This window comes from Rhinolophus sinicus, chromosome 14, assembly GCF_057876585.1.
Source record: "Rhinolophus sinicus isolate RSI-liver-muscle chromosome 14, RSI-T2T, whole genome shotgun sequence".
Classification (NCBI taxonomy): domain Eukaryota; kingdom Metazoa; phylum Chordata; class Mammalia; order Chiroptera; family Rhinolophidae; genus Rhinolophus; species Rhinolophus sinicus.
Window position 1 is genome coordinate 102,617,583 of NC_142514.1, and position 6,006 is coordinate 102,623,588.

The following is a 6,006-nucleotide window of genomic DNA, read 5'->3' on the forward strand; positions in this document are numbered from 1 at the left end:
ACTGAGTGTCCCGCCTCTACCCAGAGTCAATAGGTCGCTAAATGAGAGCTCTGTGATTGGATTGGTTAGCAATTCCGTGAGATCACGGAGGCGTTCTGCACGTTTCCCGTTGCACGATGGGAGCTGTAGTCCAAGATGGTGAATGGGGTTCCGCAAGAGGTTAAAAGAGAGCTCTGAATTTAGAAATGAGGGGAATTTCTTCTCTGGCAGGCAGGAAAGAGACACAGTATTTATAGTAACGTGAATTAACTAAGACAATTTCTTGCTCACCATTTTTCAGTAGTGTGAATAATATCAGATGAATAATACACTAATCATCAATCATCAGCCCATTGAGCCTTTAATAAACCAAAGAAATGTGAATGTAAGGTAACGGAGACCCCTCAAAAAAAAAAAAAAAAACAGGCTCCCCTTACTCTAATTAAATCAATGAGCACCTGATCAGAAGTCAAAAGACTAGTTTCTACTCTCCATCTATTCATCAGGGCGCAGGGCTCAGTTTGCATGTCTGTAAAATGGGGATAATAATATTTGTCATAACTATTTCAAAGAGTCTCTTTAAGAAGAATAAAAGTGACACAATGTGTAACCCCTCCACGCACCCTGTCTGGCAGAAGTGTTGCTACTAATTAATATAATTCCTAGTACCTTTAGTTTTGCTTACACAGAGGGCAAATCTTCCTTTCTCTCATACATTCTCAACCTCCTGGAGAAATTAAGAGTGGCAAAGACATCTCTGGCGTTTACATCAGTGGGAAAAGTGAGGAATAGGAAAGGAGAGATGTTACTAGGTAAAAAGCAGAAAGGAGCAACTGGAGAAGCTCCTGATAAGTTCCATTGTGGAGATGGATCTGGGTCGTACTAACTCTTAAAACTAGTCCCAGAACCACTCAGGGCTGATCCCAGAATGAGCAAACCAGATTGCTCTTCCTATAGATCCCAAACCAGATATCCAGAGTAGTCCTCATGTCTAACTTCAAATCTTTCTGTGCCAGTTCTGCCTGTACTTCCTTCATTCTGCCTGCAGATGACAAGGCATTGCTCCCCTTCCTCTCCATGCTCTTTAAAAGTCTCACAGATGAGCCAAAGGGACCAGACTGGGAAGGGACTTTCAGTGATCACCAGTTCATCCATCACAGAACTTGCATAAAACAGGGATTCAAAAAACCGTTTGTAGTTTCGATCCCTATGTCCAAGAATTTGCAGTCAATCTGGCTGACTTTAATAGCCACCAAAATTCTTAATTTTTGTCTCTTAGCGTGGGTCCCTTGCTGTCTCATGGGGAGAGCTAATAAAATAAGGGTCACTATGGGATTAATGGGATTATCCCCACACAGATAAGCAATTGGCATTTTATCGGGTTTCCCTATAGGTTAGTACTCAGAAATGCAAACCAATTTTTAAATGCCCTTAGACAAACATAATTAAGACAGCAAGTCTTTGGGGGGGAGAAATAACAAAAATGACACGCCAACTGACGTGCCAGTAATATGCCCGATGAATGAGGAAAAGAGACGGAGAGTTTCACACTTTGTAGCCAGGGATGAATATTTAGGGGTGATTTTTCAAAAATGAGGGAGAAAAAAAAACAAATTGGTACTGAATTTATGCCCTATCCCCGGGTCAGAAATTCCACTGTTAAAACATTTCTTCTCTTTTTATACTATTTATTTGTAATACACAGAAAATTGCCCACATAATAAGAAAGAAAAACAGTCATTAATTTTACCATTAAAAAAATTATATGAAGATGTGAAATGTTCCCTCTACACTTTCAACCCACCGTATTTAAAATTGCAAACTACCCTTCAATTTTCCTTCTCTGCTTTATTTTCCCCCATAGCACATATCACTGGCTGAAATACTCTATATTTTATTTCTTTATTATCTCTCTCCCTGTATTAGAATGTAAGCTACATGAGGACAGGAATTTCATCCACTTTGTTTACTGTTGTATCCACAGTACCTAAAGCAGTGCTTAGCATGTAGTAGGCACTCAATAGACATTTGCTGAATGAATGAATGAGCAAATGAAGGAAGGAATGAATCCGACACTTGAGAGGAAACCACTGTTGACATTTTGGTTCTTATCTACAAGACACTTTAATGCTTATGCAGATATAAATTTATATGCATACATGTACGAGTCTGACAATTAAGTTCGCAAACTTGCCACTGTGCACTTACATAGGCAGCACTGTACAAACAGCTCGGTAAGGTTCCATAACCTTGGTACATCAGTGTCTCACAGCTGTGTTCGTGTCAACGTGTGGCGGTGTCTTGCTGAGTGGTGCTCATTATTGTTGCTGTGTGTTTTTGTGTGCCGTTGCGAAAATGTCTGAGATTGAATTAGAGCAACGAAGAAACATTAAATTTCTTGTTAAACTTGGCAAGAGTGGCAGTGAAATCAGGGACACGTTAGTCTAAGTTTGTGGGAATAATGCCATGAAATAAACAGCAGTGTACAAATGGATTAAATATGTTTCTGAGGGGAGAGAATGCGTCACTGATGAAGAGAGATCAGGAAGGCCAGTAATGAGCAGAACTGATAAAAACATTGCTAAAATTCATCAAATTGTGCATCAAAATCGTCGGCTGATTGTGAGAAGCACAGCAGACCAAGTAAACATCGATACAGAAACAGTTAAGAAAATCTTAACTGAAAATCTTGGCATGAGAAAGGTGTGTGCAAAAATGCTCCCCAAGGAGCTCACTGATGAACAAAAGCAAAGGAGAATCTAAGTTTGCCAAGACCTTTTGGAGAGGCAAGGCGATGCTTTGGGCCATGTTATCACTGGTGATGAAACATGGGTGTACCAATACGACCATGAAATAAAGTGTCAAAGTACACAATGGAAGTCAGCCAATTCTCCATGACCAAAAAAGTTCCGTCAGTCCAAATCAAAGACAGAATGATGTTGCTAACCTTTTTGATACCAGAGGGATTATTCATTATGAATTTGTACCAACTGAACAAAGAGTCAACCAAGTTTACTATTTCGAAGTGCTGAAAAGGCTGCGTGAAAAAATTAGATGGCCTGAACTTTTCGCCAACAAGTCATGGCTCTTGCATCATGACAATGCACCAGCTCACACAGCACTGTCTGTGAGGGTTTTTAGCCAGTAAACAAATAACTGTATTAGAACACCCTCCCTACTCACCTGATCTGGCCCCCAATGACTTCTTTCTTTACCCGAAGATAAAGGAAATATTGAAAGGAAGACATTTTGATAGCATTCAGGTCATCAAGGGTAATACAATGACAGCTCTGATGGTCATTCCAGAAAAAGAGTTCCAAAATCGCTTTGAAGGGTGGACTAGGCTCTGGCATTGGTGTATAGCTTCCCAAGGGGTGTACTTGGAAGGTGACCATAGTGATATTCAGCAATGAGGTATGTAGCACTTTTTCTAGGTTGAGTTCCCAAACTTAATTGTCAGACCTCTTATATGCACATTTTAATTTTTATAGAAATGAAATCATAATGTACATACTGTTCTACAATGTGCTTTTTTCATTTAACATGTCATAAAAATTTTCCAAGGTGAGTTAATAAGAAGTTATTCCATTCTTTATAATGATTTTGTAGGATTCCATTGATTGAATGTCTCATTCACCATTGATAATCATTTATTTTGTTTCCAAAGTTTTTATATTGTGCACAATGCTGAAATACTGTTATTTTTGTTGATTGAGGTCCTAGAATTGAGACATTGCTCAAAGAATTTACATTTTTTTATATTCTAATAAACATTGCAAAATTTCTCTCTAAAAATAGAATTATTTACAGTCCAATCAAAACCAAATATTACCAATATGAGAAGCAAAAAAATGATTGTATCTAAATGTTGTTTTAATTGCATTCTTTCACTATTAATGAATTTGAACTTTTTTGCATATGTTTATTTGCCATTTGAATTTCTTCTATTAATTACCTGTTCACATTTTTTGTTCATTTTTCTGCCAGCTTGTTGGGAGGGTTTATTGAATTGTAGAATCTCCTCGTATATTATAGACATTTACTTTTTGTCTCTGTATTGTGTGACAAATGTTTTCTCCTGGTCTGTGACTTACCTTTTACTTTGTCAATGTCATTTGCTCAGAAGTTGTAGTGGTAATAACACTAATAGCTACCTTTTATTGAGCATTTACAATATGCCAAACACCATTCTTTGTGATTTACATGGATTAGCTCATTTAATTCATACATTATGAGGTATGTACTATTGTATCCCTTTAAACGAATGAGAAAATTAAGACACAGAAAGGATAAGTAACTAGCCTGGACTGTCTCAGTTACTAAGTGGCAGAACCCGAGTTGGAATACTAGAGTTAAGCTTGTCTGTTTAAAAAATATGTATCTTCTGGGCCGGCCCGGTGACCTCAGGCTGTTAGAGCTCCGTGCTCCTAACTCCGAAGGCTGCCGGTTCGATTCCCACACGGGCCAGTGGGCTCTCAACCACAAGGTTGCCAGTTCAACTCCTCGAGTCCCACAAGGGATGGTGGGCTGTGCCCCCTGCAACTAGCAACGGCAACTGGACCTGGAGCTGAGCTGCGCCCTCCACAACTAAGATGGAAAGGACAACTTGAAGCTGAATGGCACCCTCCACAACTAAGATTGAAAGGACAACAACTTGACTTGGAAAAAAGGCCTGGAAGCACACACTGTTCCCCAATAAAGTCCTGTTCCCCTTCCCCAATAAAAACAAAAACAAAAACCAACCAACAAACAAACAAACAAAATTAAAATATATATATATATATATCTTCTGAGTTTTGTTAGAGAGACCTTCTTCAATATAAGATTATTAAAATATTCTTCTATTTTTTCCCGTAGTTTTGTTTTTCCTGTAAAGCTCTTTGATCTATCTAAAGTTTATTTTTAGATGAGATAGGGATTTTCTTTCCTTCCAAATGGATATCCAATTGTCCCAACAACAGTTATTGAATAATGTATTTCCCTCTGATAGGAATGCCAGCTTTATCATATACAAAATTCTCATACATATACTGATCTATCGATTTTTATTTTTTAACTTGTGTATAATCACCTTATTGATTAAAATTTACTATCAATATCACATAACCTGCAAATAATGATTCGTTTGTTTTCTCATAGCGCTTGTTCCATTTTCTCTTCTTGAGTTAGGTAGACAGACCTAAGTATGTGGGTTAAGAGCAATGATGATATCTTTCCCTGAGGCTCCCTATCTGAGCCTCACTTTGATGGGAACAACTTTAGCCTGTTACTATTATGTTTTCTATGATTTTTCTGTTACTTGTTTAAGAAGCTTTTCCTCGGTTGTTTTTTTTTATCAGAATGACTACTGAACTTTAACAACAGCTTTCAACATTTGATACATAATATGTTGATAGAATCATATGGCTTTTCTATTTTAAGCTATTAGAGCTCTAAAGCTTTTCATCTTAAGCTTTTACCAGTTAATATATATATATACTTCCTGGAGTGATAACACTTTAAAAGCTGACAACAGCCATTCACCCTTAGTGACTGACAGCATAGAAATCAGGAGGGTCTCAAGGATTCACAGCATGTGGGAGGGAGCTGAGGGCAGGTAGATCATCAAAGGCACTGAAAGATTCCAGCGGGAGACGACCCGACTGGCTCTCATCTGGCCACAGTGCTCGTGGAAATCCCATCCATTCTTTAAGGCTCAGATTAAATACTACCTCCTTCCACTGAGTCTTCCCAAGTCCTCTAGATGTCCCCAAAACCCCTACTCCTTTTGTATGGTGCATGTGCATTTTGTTTCTCTCTGTAGCCTGGCAGAATGCCTGGCATACAGTGGGTGCTCAATAAATGCAGAATGAAGAACTGACAGAATGAGAGGTCTGCTGCCCCTCTACGCTAATGGCCCTTCCCATCCTGCCAGGATCAATGCAACCTTGTCTGCCAGGGTCCTGCAGGGTGGACTCCTTCTCGGCAGAGGGCATCCCAGACCCCTCACCAGCTCCGGAAGCTGGGCTGCCTGTTCTGGGAAGACTA